Source organism: Populus nigra, chromosome 11 (assembly GCF_951802175.1).
Source record: "Populus nigra chromosome 11, ddPopNigr1.1, whole genome shotgun sequence".
In the NCBI taxonomy this organism is placed as follows: Eukaryota; Viridiplantae; Streptophyta; class Magnoliopsida; order Malpighiales; family Salicaceae; genus Populus; species Populus nigra.
This window is the reverse complement of record NC_084862.1, coordinates 15712391-15733705: the sequence shown is the minus strand read 5'-3', so window position 1 is coordinate 15733705 and position 21315 is coordinate 15712391. Positions and strand designations below refer to the sequence as shown.

General features: G+C 36.3%; 1 long non-coding RNA gene and 1 pseudogene across 1 annotated transcript; one reads left to right on the top strand and one right to left on the bottom strand.

The window, feature by feature from the left end:
* Window positions 1-3984: 3984 nt before the first annotated feature.
* Window positions 3985-5830, bottom strand: LOC133668544 (uncharacterized). The gene is made up of 2 exons (XR_009833748.1): window positions 5549-5830; window positions 3985-5463 (listed from the first exon to the last, which is right to left on the bottom strand). It is a non-coding gene; the product is annotated as an uncharacterized LOC133668544 (long non-coding RNA).
* Window positions 5831-9789: 3959 nt separating this feature from the next.
* Window positions 9790-21315, top strand: part of LOC133668140 (uncharacterized) — a 60911-nt pseudogene continuing 49385 nt past the window's right edge.

Below are 21315 nucleotides of genomic sequence, written 5' to 3'. Positions count from 1 at the left end.
TTAACAATAAATAAATAAATAAAAAACAACAACAATTCAATTCAAAATATAAGTGATTGTCAATATTATGAACATATATTTTTATAATATTTCTAAAATGTCTTAATGATGTTATTTGTTAATAAAGTAAAAAATAAAATTAGAATGAGATGATTGCACAAAAAGAAAAATAAAAACATTAAAAATCTCAATTCTCAATAAATAAAATAAAGAGTAACAAAATTAAAAAAAATTATATATAAAAAAATTGACCCGAGTCTATTTGAGTTATCACATAGGTGAGTTTTTTTATCCCCAAGAAAACCAAACATGATAATCTTTTATCATCTAATTTTAGTAAAAATCAAATCAAACCTATAACCTAGTCGTGGGACCAACATAACTGTATGGAAAGTAGACTAAATAAAATCATGAAGGTCAATTCTTAAACCAATCTAATATTGAAGGGTCAAATTAAAAAAAAAACGTAATAAAAAAAAGGTTCATGTCAAATCTGGTAAACTTATTGAGTTCATGATAAAAGATATTATATCAGGATAACTCTATAGAAAAAAGGTCAAAAAACAAATAATATCAATTTCCAACAAATCCAATTATAATGGATGAAATTAAAAAAAAAGGACCAAAGTCAACCTCAGTCCAACCTTTAAAACTTGGGACATGGATCATGCAACCGGATCATTGCAAAAAAGACAAACTCGAAAAAATAATAATATAAAATTCCCAGCAAACCAAAATAATTAGAGATAAATTTGAAATTTTTTTTTAAAAAAATATAAATTGTTTTTGAAAAGAATAAGACCTAAATTTGATATAAAAAATCATAAAAGATGAAATTGAAAAATAATTTCATTGTTTTTTCTATTTTTTTTTCAAAAGTTTATCAAACATTAGGTCAAAAATTAGATAACATGTGGTCTTGAGTCCTTTATTGAGTTAATTTTTTTTTTTAATTTCATCATTTTATATTTGATTTTGATATTAGATTAGATCATTCTTTTTTTAATTGTAATGTATTTTGTCTTGAATTTTTTATTGATTTTTTTTTTAAAAAAATTCATCTATCATCTTAAAATAATTTAATTTTAAAAGTATTGACAGTTCACGTTTTTTTAGTGGCTGTAATGGCTTTGAGCCTATGTACTATGTATAAAATATATAGCTTGGTTATGAAGCTTCATAGTTATCACCAGAACCCCTAAGATATCCCATATTCTGGGTTCCCATTATGTTTAAGAAATCTTGTGTCTTGAGGCTCCCATCTTTTCTTCTCTGTTTTCATGCTTGTTGGCATATGGGCTTGGTTTAAAATATCGAAGTATTCTTTCTTTCTTTTTTCAAAATATTATGGTTAATACATGTATCTTGTATTGTGATTATACAAATACTACTTAATATTGAATTATAAATGATCATTATTACTATTATTATTGTTGTTGTTACCTATTTTTGGGTTCCCACAAAACAAAACAAAAAAAAAATGAAAAAATATCAAAAAATATTCAAAAAAAATCCACAAAATAATAGGAGCGAGAAAAGAATGCTGGAATACTGAAAAAAAGATAAAATTGGCTGAGAAGGTTCAAAAATGCAAAATGTTGAAATTTAACAGTATATTTTTTACTGATGAGAGCCCTGTTGATAAAAAAAATTCAAGTTGAGAAAGAAAAGTCTAAAATCAGATGTTATGGACTCAATTAAATTTTACCTAAGGTTTAATTGAATTTATGGAGGGTTAAATTACAAGAAAAAATTGATTTTTAAGTCAATTTAGGCTTTTATTAAAAGAAATTAAAGTTCTGGAGTCTAATTATAATTTTGAAGAGTTTATTTGGTCAAATCAGGGGCTTAATTGTATAATTATTAAAGTTTGATGGTCAATTAGAGACTTGATTGAAACAATCTTAAACAAAGGACCAAACTAGAAAAGATACTAAAATCAAGGGATCCAATTACAATTTATCCGGAGGGCTTGATTACAAAATTGTAAGAACATTAAGGAACAAATCAGAAATATCCATTTTTGATAGGAAGACCTTTCTTCACAGTCGTTTCAGCAGACAGTGGAGCCATTTCAGCAACAAAAATAGCAGATTGCTTCAATTATGGGGAATGTTTCACGGCTACTATTTCTCTACATGCCGTTACCAAGCCGAACGTTGCACCGCAGGGCATTCTTTGGCTTATAAAAGCCAGAGAAAGACGATGAATGAGAAGGGGGCAGAAAGGGAGAATAAACAGAAACAGAGGGAGACATGAAGGAGAACTGGGCAGCATAGGGAAAAAGAGAACAAAAGGAGGAGGACAAGGCAACGAGACATAAAGAAAAAAAAACAGAGAGAAGAGAGTGTAAAGAAGAGAGAGGCAGAGGGAGTGAGCAGGATAAGAGAGAAAACAAAGAGAAAGCGAAACCATCAGAGAAGCCGAGTGACCGTCAGAAAACGCGACACCAACAGAGGAGTTGAGCCATCACCTGCTCTTTCTTTTCCAGAACGAAGGAAATAACAGAGGAAGCCACCATCACCATCGGCTCCATTTTCTTCAGAACCAGGGAACCAGCAGAGGAGACCAGCATCATCATAGGCTTTTCCTTCTCCAGAATCACGAAGCCAGCAGAGGAGGTCAGCACAACCATCGGCCTCCTTCCTCCAAAACCAGTCTCCGGAACGAAGGAAATAACAGAGGAAGCCACCATCACCATCGGCTTCACTTTCTTCAGAACCAGGGAACCAGCAGAGGAAGCCAGCATCACCATAGGCTTTTCCTTCTCCAGAATCACGAAGCCAGCAGAGTAGGCCAGCACAACCATCGGCCTCCTTTCTCCAAAACCAGGTTTGTTTCTCTTCCATTCTCCGCCTCTGCAAAAAAATGATGCATGTTACTGTGCGAAGGTAATTTAATTACCTTCGCACAGTTCATGCACGCGTGAAGAAATTCACGCGTGCTTTAGGTTGTTTAGCCAGGTCACTGGTTTGGGCCAGTGACCCAGCCAGGCCTGCTGGGTCCAGCCCAGCCACATGGGCCGGGCTGGGCCTATCCCAAAAAATTTTCATAGAAAAAACCTTTTAAAAATATGTGATTTTCTGAAAAAAATTTACTGTATTTTGATCAATATTGGTTTGTATTTTTATACTGTAAAGATATAAATCCGGTATTGAAATACCTAGTTTTTGTCAAAACATAAAAATATAAAATAAAATGTTTTGTTTTCATGGATACCGCCAAGTCTTTCTAAAAAAAATATAAATAAAAAAATCATATTGTATCTTCATTAAAAAAAAAAAGTTTTAGCATGCATTTTGACTTTAATGACTAGTTTATTAAAGTTACGAGAATTAGCCAATATTTCAAAAATTCTAAAAAAATTATTTTGTTTTTTTTTAATATCCGGGGGTTACGACCTTGTACGTAAGACGTATTCCGGATATTAAATTATTTCTTGACGTTAGAATGGTTAGGTTTTACCCAATAAGATAAGAATTTTTTTACCAAAGAGAACTTTTCTTAAATCATAGACAGATTAACAATTAGAAAATATAACAAGACTTTAAATTTTATCAGACAATAAAACAATGCAGCTTACTTTAGGTAGGACGTATTTGGGGTGCTAATACTTTCCCTTTACGTAACCAGTCCCCGTACTCGTTCTCTAAGACCATTTAGAGTTTCTAGTGACCAAAATATTAGGTGGCGACTCCCATTCTATTTTTCCACTAATAAAAGACAAGAATTCCTTATCTCCCCATACATTTGTCACATAGACATTAGATATCAAATATTGAAGGTGAATGTTCTTGTCGTGACGCCGTACACATGCAAAATTATTATTATTATTATTATTAACCAAAATAAGTTCATGAATATAAGAGTATAATTATTCTTATTAAATACAAGTCATAGATCTATTATTTTTTAACAAACTAATATTACATTCGCTCTATGTATAATTAAGATATTTCATGAATATTACGTCAAACAAAAAAATCAATAAAAAAAATATAGTATCATATATGATAAAACTAAACACAATAATTTGTTATCTCGAGGATATAGAGAAATCAGCTGCAAGTTGCTGAGGGACAAGCAAATTATTGAGAAATCATGTGTCCTGAGGCTCCCATGTTTTCTTCTCTGTTTTCATGCTTGTTGGCGTCTTGGCATTGTGAAGTTGGGATGTGATCCATTAATTGAGAAGTTATTATTTAATGAATCAATTCCCGAATCTCTCTTCCTTGAAGAGAAGATCTGACCTCCTACCATCCTTGTTGGGACTGAAATAAAAACCCTAAAGAGGTCTCTTTAAGGATTGTACTACCATGCTTTTGGACAAAGTGGCCCATATTTAAGGACTGTTCATTAAGGATTGTACTACCATGCCTTTTGGACAAAGTGGCCCGTATTTAAGGACTGTTCATAATGGTCATTAATGAATGCTATCATAAGAAATCCTCTCATTAATGAGCGAAATAAAAGTCAATGGTCATTGTTAATGATCTTCTAGCAGCAGAGTTAATGTTTTCTGCAAGTTGGAGAGGAGGACAGAGAAATCTCAAAACTATGTGAAGCAAAAAAACATCAGCCAAACTTTCCTTGTTCGCGTAAAGAATGCCGGCTCTGCCTCTCAGCACCATCCGTGTGCTCCATGACCTGGCCTTGGCTAGCCAGATCAATTTGCTAAGCTTTTAAATAAAGTTATTGAACTTGGTCTGTCACCACTTGATTCAAAGCTCTGTTACTGAAAACACAAAGAACAAAAAAACAAAAAGATTTTGATTCACCTCCATTATTGTTTTTTCTTGAACCGCTCTTCTCTCTGTGCTATTACTGTAACAATCTCTTCCACATCTCATCTCATTGTACCATTCTCAGTTCCAAGTAAATTATTTTTTAAAACCATAAACTATTCTCGTGCCTGTGCTTCTGCTCTTTTTTTCTGAATACTGCTTAAGCAAAGCAGCTCTTGCAGGACATCTTGAATCCAGTAAAGTAATTATACTTCATCTTCTTCGTCTTGTTGGTGTTTCTCTTTTTCACCTGCAACTACTGCTTGAATCTTTTGAAGTAAAGGACAGGTTGTAGAAATTTTATTTAGAAACTTTGGAGTTAGGATCATCAGTAGTTTCTATAAATAAATCAATATCTTTCTTAGTTCTTATAATCCATACCTTATGGTGTTCATACTAAAGTGACAGGCCGTGGTGTTAAGATTTGTAACCATGTTCCAGAAGAAGTTCAAGATGCAGCCCGTGCAGCAATTGATGGTCCTCCAGAAAAAAAACTTAAGACCCGTGCAGCAATTGATGGCCCTCCAGAAAAAAAAACTTAAGACTGTAGCAGGCTCAAGCAATAACGAGGTCACTAATGCAATTTCAGCTTCTGCGCAAGAACAAAACAATGAAGTGATGGTACAACAAGGAGATGCTCTTTCCCTTGAAGCGCTCGATTATTGGATAGCTAGCTTCACTGTTGAAGAGATTGATCGCAAAAATTAAGCTTAGAGATGTTAAACTACTTGATACATAGTCTATTTTTGGGAAAGGGATCTGACCTGTTGTTGTATGCCGGCTTCTCAGATGGTCCTGTTTTTAAATTTAGCAATTTAGCTTTGGTTGCCATCAAAAGTCTAAATAACGTGGCATCTTCTTTTCTACTTTAATTTGCAAGATGGGGAAGGGAAGTATAGGTGGTGATATCTGGGAAAGGGGTATTGGTTTGGCCTAAAGGGAAAGGAATGTTTACTTTTGGTAGTGGGAATGGGGACAGGAGAGTTCGTGGGCGGCTAGGGCCGAATGATCACTGCTGCCTTTTTTTGGTGGTGTCCACTACACTGCACTCTATATATATATATATAATCCTTAGGTAATGGATTTGTAGTTTCCAAGTTTGAGGTCGCCAGCCTTTCTTAATTATACAATTACCACTCGAACAGGTTTTCAAAGTATCGACACGTTAACATTCGAACAGGTTACAGCCATTCTGAATTTCCACTCGTTAAAATTCGAACAGGTCACAGCCAATCTAAATTATATAATATCCACAATATTTGGGGGTTTTCGAAGTTTTAACAACAAATGGGTTGCCACGTGATGCGAGGTGGGTAGCAACTGACATGTGAAATATTTAACAGTTTGTTGATTACTATAAAACTCTTCCAAGCAATTGTTTACATTATTGATTTGTTTTCTTGAATCACTCTTATCTCTGTGCCTATTATATCCCTTTTCTGTCTGCTTAAGCCAACGAAGCAGCTGCATAACCTCCTTTTAACATTCAATCTCTTCCACACTCTCTCTGCTACCATTCTTTTCTAAGCCATTCTTCTTTCTCATATCCCTATTTTTTTTTTTTCTGATTGCTTAAGCTAACCTTTAACTAGACACTTCAAGAATTCTATTTTTGCAGGTAAACTATTTATATTTTTTTTATTGCTCGATTCTTCCATGTCGGTTTTTCTCTCTCATATATCTGTTCTTTACTAATTGCTTAAGCGAACCAGCAACCAGACACTTGAAGAATTTCTTTTTGCTGCCATAAACATTGAGGTAAACTATATATATATTTTTTGTTTTTATTGCTTGATTCATCCAAGTAAAACAGTATGCTGGTTATTAAATTATCAAGAGTCGTAATTTTTGCATGTTATTTAATTAAAGTATTTTGATCGAGGAAGTCATGATCCATCAAAATTTATTCCCTACTAATTAGTAAAATTAATTAAAATTGCTATTAATTGTGAATAAAAGATCTCGAGAAAATAGTGAAGGAAAGCGCCTAATTAAAATAAGTATTTCATCATCTGTGGAAAAAAAATAAACATAACCTTTTGTTTTTTCTCCTCCTATAAACGCCAAGGACTTTGTATTTCAAGTTCCCTTTTCTTTTAAGTAAAACTATATATGTTTTTCTTCCTTTTATATATATATATATTGGAATAATTTAGAGTTAAGAATTTATATGAAGCCGAAAGGCGCTTCATTTTAATTACAATTTCCATTACACTAATTGATAAATCAGTTTTTTAATGTCCTCATGCAAAACGTAAGTAAGACTTTATTTTTCTATGGGTCCTCATTACACTAATTGATAAATCAGTTTGTTGCCATCGTACCCCATATTATAGCTTAGTGAATTTTTTAGAAGAATGATATATATAACCTTACTAAATAGGATATAACAAAGAACAAAATATTTTAGCTTGAGGTTATTTGTAACACTGGAAGGGGACAAATAGTGAAAAACTGCACGACTATATATATATATAGAGAGAGACCCACATAGTGACTTATAGATATATGAAAATATAAGAATTATTCCTAACAATATAGAGATTATGAGTGCTACAATTTTTAAGAAGCTTAAAATATAAAAAAATACTTAAAAAAAAACCCAGTTATCCACCGATAAGGTTTAGGATAAAGGGATTGCTACGTTAGTGTTAATTTTTTTATTTTTTATTTTTATGTTTTTAGATATTTTATCACTTCGTAAGAATATAAAAGCAAATATGAGATCTAACATTATTTTTATATGAAAAACTTGGCAATCCTATTAGTGGTAAAATATCATTTTATCTCCTAAAAAATATCATATATATTATTTTATAATAGTTCTAGAAATTTAAATAATCAAGTTCTTACTTGATTTTTCTAGGTCTAGATTCTTAATCTTCTTTATTAATTATATTCTATTCTTTAATTTCTAAAACTTATTTATAATAAAATTATATTTTATTAATCATTATATTTTAATTTTATACAAATAATTCTTAATATCTGAGATTAATTAAGTTTTTAATATGTTTACTTATATATAAATTATAATTCTAATTAAAATAAAATAAAATAAATAAAATAATTTAATTTATTATCAATTTAATAAATTAATTAATTTATATTTAAATATTAAACACGCAATTCAATATGTCATGACAATACTGGAAAATTGACAAACATTGACGGGTACACAAAAATCCAAAATGTACTGAAAACACAAAAAAGAACAAATCAAACAGAGATTTTGTTTCCCCTCCGTTATTGTAGGATAGCAATATGGGAAAAAAATAGAATTTTTTACTCATAAGAAAATTTTTAATGTAAGATGTTTAGATATATCAAAGGCTTGCAATATGGGAAAAAGAGAATGAAGTCTAATTCCTTTACATTAATTTCAAGAAATTATTAAAATGATATAAAAACACCCAAGGAGATCATGTGTATATATTTGGATAGATATTAAAATAAAATAGTTTAGATATTAAATAAATTAGTAGAATTAATTGTTGATTTTCCATAAAATTTACGGATTGTATTTTTTATATATAGATTATTGATTAGATTTATTAAAAATTATATTATGAATCACATAGAAAAAAAAAACTAATTGAAACCCTTTTAATAAATCAAGTTTTAGAATCATATAATATCAACTGTTAAATTAGGCTATAGATTTTGTATGAATATTGAGGTTGAATATAAATAGGACTTTCTTAGCATATAGTATTTGAAAGTTAAAAATAATTTTAGTATATTTTGAGATGAACTGTTGCTTTAAATTTTTTTGTACTAATTTTAACTTTAAGAATTAAAAAAAAATGTTTGCAAGCCATAGGGTTTATGGTGAAAATTAAGATTATTTCTGTACAAAAAACTTAATATTAAAGAGATAAATATGATGATTTTATGTGCTCTTACGAAATTATATGAAGCATATATATTACATAACTAATTACCGATAATTTAAACCACGTGGGAAACACTATGTAAGTCTACAGTATTTTTTCAATTTTTTCTTTATATACTAAATAATATATATAATAATTTATTACTATATAAACTAAAATATGATTGTTGAAAATTATGCAGTTGTACTGTTTATCCCTTTATATTTTACTATGGATAATATTGTTTATTTTTTTAAGGTTTATTATAAATTTAATGGAAAATAAATATTGAATTCAGTTGAGTTCATGGTTTGGATTCACTTCACATGTTTTATTGTAAGTATCACTGTTCACTTTGTTTTTTATTTTTATTTAAGGTTTGTTATAAATTTAAAGTGAGAAAATATTGAACTTGATTGAGTTTATGATTCAATTACGAGTTTTTTTTTAAGGTTGAATATAAATTTAAGGGAAAATAATATTGAACCTGGTTAATATTTTTAATTTAATGTGCTAATTTTATAAAAAAAAATCTAAAACATTTGTAAGGAAAAAAAAGAGGCTTGGATTCAGTTCAATTTCCATTATGTCTATCATTAAAACCGTTTTGATTTGTTGTTGAAAAATTAAAATTATTTCTTATTTAAACTTTTGTTTTGATTGGTCCTTCATTGGTTTTTTCGTTCTATTAATTGAACATACAACTTTCTGATGTTAACTCCCTCCATTAAGAGTAACTTCCTTTGATTTTTATTAAATGTTCCTTTGAATTTCTATTTTTTTATAAGGCATCGTGTTGACATATCTCTTTCTTTTTTCTTTTCTATAGAGCCACTGATCAAAATGAGTCGACCAAATGATCCTTTTTGGGAATATGTTGAAAAGATGGATGGTGGTAGCATGACGTGTACGTTTTGTGGGCATTGTTTTTCCCAAGGTACTTCCGTTACGAGGATCAAATTGCATTTGGCAGGACTGAAAGGGCGTGGTGTTAAAACTTGTAAAAATGTTCCACAAGAAGTTCGAGATGTAGCTTGGGAAGCAGTTAATAATGGCCCTCCAGAAAAAAAACTCTAGACTGCAGCAGGCTCAAGCAATAACGAGGTCACTAATGAAGTGACATATGTAGAGATGGCACAACAAGGAGGACCTTTTTTCACTGGAGAACTTGCATGGGCAAATGATTTGATTGGAGAGGCTGAACTTGTGCAGCTGGAGAGAGGTGGCTCTCATGAGAGGAAATCAATTAATCAAGCAGATGAGCCTCGAGGAGATTCATCCCGACCAACAGATGATCAACTCTGTTCTCCATCAGTAAACAATGATGCCAATATGAACGATGTGCAGAACATGGTTGGAGTCAGGACAGAACCAGTACCGGTTCAAGTGTTGGAACAAAGCAATGCAGAAGTTGACAGTTTGGCAGGGCATGCTGGAAGGATACAAGTGGGAGTTCATGGCATGGAACAAGGTGCGGAGGAAGAGAGAATTTGTCCGAACTCAGCGGCAAATGGCATGGAAAACACTGGTGATGGATCTAGTCAGCATTCCAGGAGACTCATGATTGATGCACATGATAATACAGGGGAAGCTACACAAAGAATAGATCTAGTGCAACGATTAGAAGGGGAAACTTGGGGTCAGATGAATGCAATCTCTGCTTTTTTAATGGGGGAGGAGGACGTGGAGAACAATCGTGGAAGATTAGTGCAGCCCGGCACAGGAGCTAGCTCTTCTGGAGGGGTTGCATGCAACACAAATGAGATTAAAGGATATGCACTGCCAACGAGAAAAATGGTGGGTCAAGCATTCGAAGAACATAAGAAGACTATCTCATCTTTGTTGATGCGCAATGAATTTTCAAGCATTGGCATCTATGGTATGGGTGGGGTGGGTAAGACCACATTGGTGACACATCTACATAATCAGCTTCTAAAAAGAGCAGACACTCCTGTTTACTGGATTACTGTTTCACAAGATACCAGCATTAATAAATTGCAGACAAGTTTGGCAAGACGGATTGATTTAGATCTTTCTACTGAAGATGAGGAGTTGTATAGAGCTTCCAAATTGTCAAAAGAATTAACAAAGAAACAGAAATGGGTTTTGATTTTAGATGATTTGTGGAAGGCTTTTGACCTACAAAAGCTGGGAGTTCCTGACCAAGTTGAGGGATGCAAGCTGATTCTTACATCTCGATCAGAAAAGGTTTGTCAACAGATGAAAACTCAACACACAATCAAATTGCAGCCTATTTCGGAGAGAGAAGCTTGGACTTTGTTTACCGAGAGACTTGGACATGACAAAGAACTTTCTCCAGAAGTGAAACAAATTGCTGTGAAAGTTGTAAGGGAATGTGCTGGTTTGCCATTGGGAATTATTACAATGACAGGAAGCATGAGAGGAGTGGAGGAGCCACATGAGTGGAGGAATACATTGAAGAAATTAAAAGAATCAAAATGTAGGGAAATGGAAGATGAGGTATTCCGGTTATTGAGGTTTAGTTATGATCAGCTAAATGATTTAGCATTACAACAATGTCTCTTGTACTGTGCATTGTATCCTGAAGATCATAGGATTAAAAGGGAGGAGCTGATAGGTTATTTGATTGACGAGGAAATAATTGAAGGAATGAGGAGCAGGCAAGCAGCATTTGACGAGGGCCACACGATGCTTGATAAACTTGAAAAAGTCTGTTTACTGGGAAGTTGTTTTGATTATTATCATCAACATAAATGTGTCAAGATGCATGACTTGATTAGGGACATGGCCCACCAAATTCTCCAAACGAACTCTCCAGTCATGGTTGGGGAATTTTTTAGAGGATTACCAGATGTGGATACGTGGAAAGAGAATCTAGCGAGAGTCTATCTGAAAGGTCGTTATTTAAAGGAAATTCCTTCTAGTCACTCACCAAGATATCCCAATCTTTCAACTCTATTGCTATGTGATAATAAAGGGTTGCAATGTATTGCAGATTCTTTTTTCAGACATTTGCATGGGCTCAAGGTTCTTGATCTGTCTCGTACAGGCATCACGAAATTGCCTGATTCTGTCTCTGAACTGGTGAGTCTCACTGCATTATTACTCGAAGAATGTAAGAATTTAAGGCATGTACCATCATTAGAAAAGCTCAGAGCACTGAAGAGGCTAGATCTCTCTGGTACTAAGGCACTTGAAGAGATACCTCAAGGCATGCAATGTCTATCCAACCTGAGGTATTTAAGGATGAATGGATGTGGTGAAAAGGATTTTCCTAGTGGGATATTACCTAAATTTTCTCACCTGCAAGTCTTCATGTTAGAGGAGTGGTATAATTATGATGTTTCCTCTCTGATAGAGCATTCAATTGAACTGGAGGTCATCCGCATTGCAAATTGCCAAAACATAGAGAGCGTGATTTCATCTTCTTGGTTCTGCCCTTCTCCAACACCATTGCCATCTTATAATGGTGTATTTTCTGGTCTTAAAGTGTTCAGTTGCTATGGATGTAGTAGTATGAGGAAGTTGTTTCCTCTTGCCATGCTGCCAAACCTCTTCAACCTAGAAAAGATTACAGTTGCAAGATGTCATAATATGAAGGAGATAATTTGTGGAACAAGATCAAATGAAGAACAGCTTATGGGTGAAGAAAGCGGCAGCAACAACACCGAATTCAAACTCCCAAAGTTAAGATATGTGGAATTGAAAGATTTGCCAGAACTGAAAAGAATTTGTAGTGCAAAACTGATTTGCGATTCTCTCCAACAAATTGAAGTAAGGAATTGCGATAGCATGGTGATCTTGGTTCCATCTTCTTGGATTTCCCTCGTAAACCTAGAAAAGATTACAGTTGTACGATGTAAGAAGATGAAGGAGATTATAGGTGGAACAAGATCAGATGAAGAAAGCAGCAACACTAGCACCGAATTCAAACTCCCAAAGTTAAGATATGTGGAATTGAAAGATTTACCAGAACTGAAAAGAATTTGTAGTGCAAAACTGATTTGCGATTTTCTCCAACAAATTAAAGTATGGAATTGCAACAGCATGGAGAGCTTGGTTCCATCTTCTTGGATTTCCCTCGTAAACCTAGAAAAGATTTCAGTTGGAGGATGTACGAAGATGAAGGAGATTATAGGTGGAACAAGATCAGATGAAGAAAGCAGCAGCACCAGCACCGAATTCAAACTCCCAAAGTTAAGAGAACTGGAATTGAGTTTGTTACCAGAACTGAAAAGAATTTGTAGTGCAAAACTGATTTGCGATTCTCTCCAACAAATTAAAGTATGGAATTGCAACAGCATGGAGAGCTTGTTTCCATCTTCTTGGATTTCCCTCGTAAACCTAGAAAAGATTACAGTTGTAAGATGTAAGAAGATGAAGGAGATTATAGGTGGAACAAGATCAGATGAAGAAAGCAGCAGCACCAGCACCGAATTCAAACTCCCGAAGTTAAGAGAATTGGAATTGAGTTGGTTACCAAAACTGAAAAGAATTTGTAGTGCAAAACTGATTTGCGATTCTCTCCAAGAAATTGAAGTAAGATCTTGCCATGGCATGGAGAGTTTGGTTCCATCTTCTTGGATTTGCCTTGTGAACCTAGAAAAGATTACAGTTACACACTATAAGAAAATGAAGGAGATAATAGGTGGAACAAGATCAGATGAAGAAAGCAGCAGCAGCAACATCAAATTCAAACTTCCAAAGTTACGAGAGTGGAATTGAGTTGGTTACCAGAACTGAAAAGAATTTGTAGTGCAAAACTGATTTGCGATTCTCTCCAAGGAATTAAAGTATATAAGACCAAAAGAATGGTGGGAGTCAGTAGTGGAGTGGGAGGATCCTAACGCTAAGGATGTCCTTCGTCCCTTTATAGAGTTTTGGACCTATCATTATGAAATGACTCCGCCTTCAATATAATATAATAGATATTGAATTAATTACAGGTAATTCCTCTCTTTCTCTCACAATCTTAATTTAATTTGAATGAATTATTAGCCTCAACCACATCCACGTAATGATTGCTGTGTGTTTATATTAAATTTGACCCACAAATTTGATTAACGTAATGATTTTATTTTATCATCTCCAATCGTAACACCTTTAATATTTGTGTCCCTTTAATTTTAATTTAAGCATATCTTTTTGTAGATAATTTGACAGCCGGTGAAGGATTCCAAAGCTGCAGAATGTTTGTTGTTAAGGCATTTCAAGGAGAGATGATGTATTTGGGGAAGCTAAGGGGATCCACACTCTGCATAGCTTTGGGTATGGCACAAGAAGAGGTGGATTCTCCAGTAATCCTAATTCCTCTAGTCTCATGGCAGACAAATTCATATAATGCTTTTGAATTGAGCACCAAATTTATTATTGCTGTGGGATATCGGGGTACATAGCCTCTCTCTGTCTCTCTGAATCTCTCTGTCTGCTTATTACCAATTCTCTTCCTGATTCAAGCCATGTTGTCTACATTAAGTTTGATCCACAAGGAAGCAAAAGAATGGCGTGAGTCAGTAGTGGAGTGGGAGCATGCATCCTGATGCTAAGGATGTCCTACATGGCCTTGCATGGTTGTGGGACATCATTAAGGTAGATCCCTTATGGCTTGGTAAGCATTATATATGTTTTAGTTTTGAATTATTGGCTTTAATTCTGATTGATTTGTATGAATATTCCAGATATGCTTGATGGATAGTATTTTTGAGTGAACTGGCAAAAAATCGAAGTTAATTAATTTTGAGAGTTTGATTGGTTTCAAAGTTTAAGGCTTTTAATTACTTGGTTATCTTTTTGCAAGACGATGGTGAAGGACAACAAGCCTCTAATTTATGAATGAATAAGGGTAGGAAAGAAAGCATGCTCTGTATCATCCTTACACTGCTTATGGTGAAAGAGAGGCTGCTAAGTTGATAAGTACTATCGTTCGGGTTTTTGAGGCTTGTGATTCACTTGTTCTCATCATGCATAGGGATCCTAAGTCTGACAAATTATTGTTTCATAGTGTGCAAAAATATCCTCAAATCGGACCCAAACTCTTGTGTCCTTCCATCCCTGCACTGGTCTGCCATGTCAAGGTAGTTCAAAGCTATCAACTACGTATATGATATTAGCAATAATACAGCAGCAACATCACAGGAGCAGCAGCATCACCGAAGTAGTAGCAGCAGCTGCAGCTGCATCAATGCATCCCCTGAAGCAACATCACAGGAGCAGCAACAGCAGCAGCAGCACCGAAGCAGCAGCAGCAGCAGCATCACAGCATCTCCTGACCAAATCTTGATCAACTCCTGTCACGCCAACATCCAAGATTATAGGGAAAATACTCCAACGGCTTCTACACTCTAGAATGGCAACAAATCAAAGACAAATCAGCATCCATAATCAGGAAATCCTGTAACTATAGAAACAACTGTTTTTTTTTTTATAGTAATCGAGAATATTATAAAAAGGCATCCCCATTAAGAAGATGGGGGCTGCTAAGGATGATTACATGGGGAATCAAAAAACACAAACATAAATAGAGCGAGGAATCTATAGCCCCGACTAATTAGTCCAGTTCATGATACATTCAGGATTCCTATAAAGTTCAGAGCCTGTATAGCTGAAATTTTTAACAGAGGACTTCAACCAAAAGGCCAACCGATGAAAGGTGAGGTAAAAAATCACATCCCAGTCTGGAGTTTTGGTGTCAAAGATCATATGGTTGTGCGCTATCCAAATTGACCAGTATAATCCTTTACAGAGAAGGGTAATTGCCTGACGCTGAAATTTTCCTTTTACTAGGCCAGACCATTCCTGAAGGTTATGATTTGGGTCTTTTGGCAGATAGCCTACACACCCAAACCAACTAAAGAGTTTACCCCAGAGAGACCATGATGTAGGACAAAGATGGAAGAGATGATGTATAGTCTCAATCTCCTTGCAGCAGAAAGGACAAAGAGCTTCCTCATAATTGATGATTCTCCTCTCAACTAAGAAACCTTTTGTGCAGATACTGCCGTTTAAGAGAAGCCATATGAACACATCTATTTTCGGAGGCGCGAACCGTTTCCAAAGCAGAGCAGGGGAGTGAAGATTTGCTGAAACATTAAAACCATCAAAAAGATGGCACCCGGAGGAGACTGTGTAAACGTTGGAGCTGTGGGATTTCCAAATCTTGTTGTCTTCACCATCAGAGAAGACTAGACCACGTTCCACTTCTGCTATCAAGCTTTCACGCATGCAGAGCTCTCGGGATCGAAGGGGCCTTCTCCAAGAAAGATTGATTGAGTTATCAGTTGGGTTATGAACTTCTGCAACGCTTAAAGATTGCTGCAGGGAGAGATTGTAAAGCCTAGGAAACATGAACTGGAGAGGGGCTGCGTAGCCTAGCCAGGAATCAGACCAGAACCTGATGTTTCTCCCATCACCCACCTTGAACCCAACATTGGATTGGAGGGGAGTGGCTATGCTGTGATTTAAGGAAATTGCAGATACCATGCCACGCCAAGTTGGAGATAGAGAACCCGCAAACACAGGAAGGCCATTTGCAAAATGTGGTCGGTACTTTCGTAGGATAAGTTCTTGCCAACCTCCTACCACTCCTTTATCAAGGTTCCAAAGCTATTTAAACATTAGAGCCAGATTTTTGCCATGAATAGAACTCAGCCCGAGACCTCCAAGTGGCTTACTCTTAATTACCTTGTGCCAAGCAACCTTACAAATACCATGAGAATTTGAGGTGCCCTTCCAGAGAAAACAACGGTTGATGGAGGATATAGCTTTTGTAATGCCCTTTGGCATAGTAAAAACCGACATGTAGTATAGAGGTAGAGAGTTTAAGACAGATTTAATAAGACATATCCTCTCAGCCATGCTTAAAAACTTCCCTTTCCAATTGCTTAACTTTGCTCTGATTGTGGACAATACCAGTTTCCAAGTGGAGAGCCTATTTGGGTTAGCACCAAGAGGCAGCCCAAGGTATCTGACTGGGAAGGTGTCATTGTGACAGAAAATTGCGTTAGCCAGACCTGAAGTGTATTCACTATCCAAATTAATTTTTATAAGTGAGCTTCTATAGAAATTAACTTTTAGTCCTGAAATGATCTCAAACCAGCGAAGGATCCTCTTGGCATGGAGTAGAGAGGAATAATCATTTGGCAGGAAAATCAGAGTGTCATCTGCATATTGCAAATGGGTTATGTGATGTCCTTGAAAAGTCTGCAAGCCTTTAAAGTAACCCGAATCTGATGCCCTGTTGAATAAAACTGTTAGCCCTTGAACTGCTATGTCAAAAAGAAAAGGAGAGAGGGGGTCCCTTTGCCTGAGACCCCTCTCCATACTGAATTCTCTGCTAGGAGAGCCGTTAATCACAGGATGACCAATTTAGATGTGGACAAACATTCAAAAATCAGTTTCCTCCAATGAGAGCCAAAACCCATATAGCCCATGGTAGAATCGATATGCTCCCACAAAATCGAGTCGAAGGCTTTATGAAAATCTACCTTTAGCAAAAACCCGTGGTCCTTCTTGCTACGAATACCATGGACAACCTCGTTTGCTATCATGAACCCATCTAGAATCTGACGCCCATCAATGAAAGCAGATTGGTTTACACTTATCACATCTGGTAGAATGCTTCGGAGCCTAGTGGACAAGAGTTTTGCCACTATTTTATATAACCCATGAATCAAAATTGGGAGAATCTGCTCGGCCTCTTAGTCTTCGGGATCAAAGTCACGAAGGACGAGCCGATCCCCTTTGGTAATTTACCTGTTCTGAAAAATTCTTTGACCATCACAAAGATGTCGGAGCTGATAAGATTCCATGCCTTTTTATAGAAGGAGAAGGTGAACCCGTCAGGATCGGGAGCTTTTGAACCGTCACAATCCCATACGGCTTGCTTCACTTCCTCCATTGAAGGCAGTCTTTCTAACCAAACTGATCTTGCTTCTGAAATTTTAGAGAACCCCGAGCCTCCCATTTCAATTCTTCTGCATTGTGGCTTGGCAAACAGAGTTGAGAAGAAGTTGACAGCACCCTCTTTGATGTCATTTGGAGAGACTAAAAATCTGTCGTTCTGCTTAATCTTGCTGATGTGGTTGCGACCATTCCTCAAACTTGCCGAAAGGTGGAAGAAACGAGTGTTTTTATCCCCCATTTTGCACCAGTTTTGGCGGGATTTCTGCCTCCAAATATCCTCAACCTTCCTGCTAACCTCCCAAAGCTCAGAATTTAGATTCTTGAGCTTTGTTTTTTCAGTTTCAGACAAGAGGCGCACCTCGCTTAAATCTTCAATGGTTGTGATGGAGTTCTGAATGTCTGCAAGTTTTGAATTTTGATTACCGAAGGTGGATTAGTTCCATTGTCTCAGTCTTTTCCCCAGAGTTCCTAGTTTCTTTACCAATCTATAGTCACCTGGAAATTCCTTGTAGCTATCAGACCAGAAGATCTCAAAATAAGCTGAGAATGAAGGGTGTGACAACCAACTATTTATGAAGCGGAAAGGCTTCCATCCCCAATCTATCTTTGGTGTCTGAAGAAGCAATTGACAGTGATCAGACATCCCCCTAGGGTAGCGGCAGAGTGATAAGAATGGAAACTGAAGGTGGAACTCTGGAGATGCAAAGGCCCTGTCGATACAGCTCATAGAACCCCCCCTAAACCAAGTGAAACGGCTGCCCTGCAGTTTGAATTCAATCAGAGCACAATCGGATAGGAAATTACGGAGAGCAGCTGACCCTGAATGGTTAATGTAGCTGCTACTTCTCTTAGAAGCATGAAGAGTTTCATTGAAATCACCTATCACCACCATTGGTAATTCAAAGGCAAACTTCAGAGTGGTGATGTCTTCCCAAAGCTTAGCACGATCTTGCACAAAAGATGCAGCATATACACCAACTACGATGCAGTTAAAGGAAGAAGTAACATGTTTGCTGCATAGGCTGATCCATTGCCCCCCAAATTCAATGGAACTAACCTCAAAGATAGAACTATCCCACATCACTATGATCCCTCCTGATTTGCCTACAGACTGTAGAAAAGCCCATTTAACAGTTACAACATTCCACAAATTTCTAATGTAGGAATCACAGCAGTTATCTTTTTTTGTTTCTAATAGAAAGCAGATATCAACATTACTGTTAAGCAACCTATTCCGGATGGAATATCGTTTGTTCAACATACCCAACCCACAACTGTTCCAAGCAAAAATATTAATAGATAGAGCAAAACCATGACAGATCAAAACTTAGCAGGGTGAGGAACTTACAACTGATTGGCTGATGTCCACTCGTCTACTTCTCTGTCAATGTTCCCTCGAACTCCCTCTTCATACCCTATAAGATCTTGGAATATGCCCAAGCCCAGAGCCGCTGCATCATGTAACATTTCTTGGGTCTCCTTTTCTCTATCAAAACCATCAGCTTGATTATTCTCACAGGCTGTTTGGAACCGAACATTTCCTTGCTTAATTCCTGAATTGAGGGAATCAGAAGAGACACCTTTCTCAGTAGTGTTAGCTACACTACCACTAGCTTGCAACAGTTTCAGTTTTCTTGTTTTGCTTCCAGCATTCCTGTTGTTTTCGTTGACCGCTTCTGAGGAGGCCTGCTGGCTGCACTGAGAGCTCAAGGGGGTTGGTAGACGAGCCTGTGTATCACTGGTCTCGGTATCCATGGATGCATGTTTAAAGGTAATATCTTCATGTTTATCAGTATATGACTTAATAGCAGGGGATGAGCCGTTGTCTTTTAGAGATGTGCTTATGTAAGAGTCAGGTACAACATCTGATATGCCGTTGTGAGCCAAAGCAGGTCTGTCTTTCTTCACTTTCTTCCCTTTCTTCCTTTTTCTGTATGTATATTTAGGGCCAAGTCTTCTGGTTCGTCTAAGCTTCTTCCTTTTTCTTTCCTTTAGTTCCATTTCCACTACTTCTTGGGGCTCTGCCAGGTCACGTATGAAATCAGAGAAGGAGTTCTGCAATTGGTTCTGGTCTAAATTCAAGGCTCTGCCTGTTTTGGAGGAGGGCCTTAAAACCTGGGCTGGAGAAGTGTTAAGCCCTATTACACATGGGTTTATTGCCTTGTTGATTAGCCTTGTTCCTTTCACCTGGCCTATGATGCCTTTTTTTACAAGGCCCACTCCTGTAACTGAATGTGCTGAGACATCTGTACTGCTATCATTGTTGGCTGCCTCTTGCGTGTTTTCCTTTAATTTGTTATCATGTGCCATGGCAGAGGGCGGCTGATATGTGGCAGAGTGTAGTTGCTGATCTTTCGTCAGGAGGTTACGTGTTTCCGTTGTTTCAGGAAAAAGGCAGGCGGTTTTTGAACTTGTGTCAGTATGATCTAAATTGTTTGTTGGTCTAGAGTGCCCTTGACAGAGGATGAGAGAGAAATCGCTATCCGTACCCGCCTTCTGTTGCTCTGTTAAAGTAATATCCGTTGCACCACGGTCACCACCAGGGTCAGTAATCTTTGTGCCCGCTGCCGTAACCTCATCTGAAGCTGCAAATTCGCTGCATGACTCTTCATCTAATGTTTGAATGCCTGTTGCATCCATTGAATGTTTGATTGTAGACAGCATGGGACTAAAATCCGGTTTCATTTTCATGATTGAGATTTCAAATTCGTCGCCATCTAAAACCAGCAAAACACTTTCATTTAGAGTCTCAAATGAGGTTTTGCTCAGCAACACTTTTACTCCCGAGCTGGTAATGTCATATCCAACCATCTTCCCTGCTTTCTCAATAATGGATTCAATACATCTGCGGTTCCATCCTATCAAAGGTAATCCTAGTATAGACACCCACACAAATCTGTCTATGGCTTTAGCTCCCTTTTCCCATGGTTTCAGATGAAAGAATGATGTTTCCAAAACAGAGGATCCATTTACCAGCTCTTTCTCCATAGATTCTCTATTTGTAAAGGTGATGACTGCTTGGCTTGCTCCCAGAAAACGAAAGCCAACTGTCTGCTTGACATTTTTTAGAACCATATGCTCAAGGTGAGCATAGTCCACGTCTGTGGCTATGAATCCCACTAAACTTCTCAGAAGCCATTCCTTGTCATCGGGGATAGACTCATACACCACCGTCTTCTTTGGATGCTTTGTGACAAAGAGAGCTTCAGCAAAGGTCCAGGTGTCCCTGAAGGTGAGTTTGGGCATGGTTTTTGGTTGTGGTTTTAAAACAAGGTCTGATATTTTTTTTTCTGGAGGTTTTTGAAATCTGACTGGGTTTGCACGAATTTTGTATGAATCAAACCAGATAAGGTTCAAGCTGTCACAAATGTCTGATTCTTTTAAAGTGGAGAGGAAGGAAACAAAACCAAACCGTCTCTCTCGTGATGTTTTTTTCCTGGAGACAAAAAGATTGGTAACAGGACCAATCTTTGAAAGTGTCTTTTTGAGGTCATGATAATCTAACCATGATGGGAAATGTTTGAAAAAGAACTTAGAAGGGGCAAAGGTCGGGAAGGTTGTGTTAGAAGGAGGTTTGTTGTTCTGGATGTTTCTTGTGTGGTGCACAGGTCTTGGTAGGCTTAGTGTAACAAGGAGAATGGAAGGTTGTTGTAGGTGTTTAGGAGGGGGAGGGGGAGGATCTGTGAGCTTGAAGGTTGTGTTTGCAGGTGTTTGAGAGGCTAGATTATTCAGGTGAGGTTTGAATAACGTTGCTAGGGTTTGGTTTGCAGGGG